Genomic DNA, 624 nt, shown 5'->3' on the forward strand with positions numbered 1-624 from the left:
TTTTACCTCTTTAATAAATAAAAAACTATTTAAAACAAATAATTGTTTTCTGTTGCCATAGTCTGAGGGCCATCACTCTTTTATTTTGTTTCATCGATTGAGCCGTGCGACGGCTTATGTTTTGGAGGACGAGCTGTAGTTTTTATTGGTACCATTTTGGGGTGGATGCAGATTTTTGATGACTTTTTATTCTATATTTTTGGGTAGTTAAGATGTGGGCATTTTAAAAAATAGTTTTTTACGGTGTTCACCGAGAAGGCTGAATAAGTCATATGGTAATAGTTCGGGCTTTTGCGGATATGGCGATACCAGTTATGTTAAAAAAAAAATTCACTACTAAAAACTTTATTTTACTTTTTTACACATTTTATTAGTCACTCTAGGGGACTTGAACCAGTGATCGTTAGATTACTGATACAATACATTGCAATACGAATGTATTGTAGTCTATTGTCATTTTTATATGCTTCTGTTAAGCCGTGCCACAGGCAGGGCTTTACATAGGCAGAGCGAAGGCAGACCTGGGGCCTGGAGTGACCGCTGCATTTGAGGAGTTAAACAACCAGGAACAGCGCGATCACTGTTCCTGGCCGTTATGCCCGGGTGTCAGCTCTAATACACAGC

Source organism: Rhinoderma darwinii, chromosome 1, assembly GCF_050947455.1.
Source record: "Rhinoderma darwinii isolate aRhiDar2 chromosome 1, aRhiDar2.hap1, whole genome shotgun sequence".
Taxonomy (NCBI): Eukaryota; Metazoa; Chordata; class Amphibia; order Anura; family Rhinodermatidae; genus Rhinoderma; species Rhinoderma darwinii.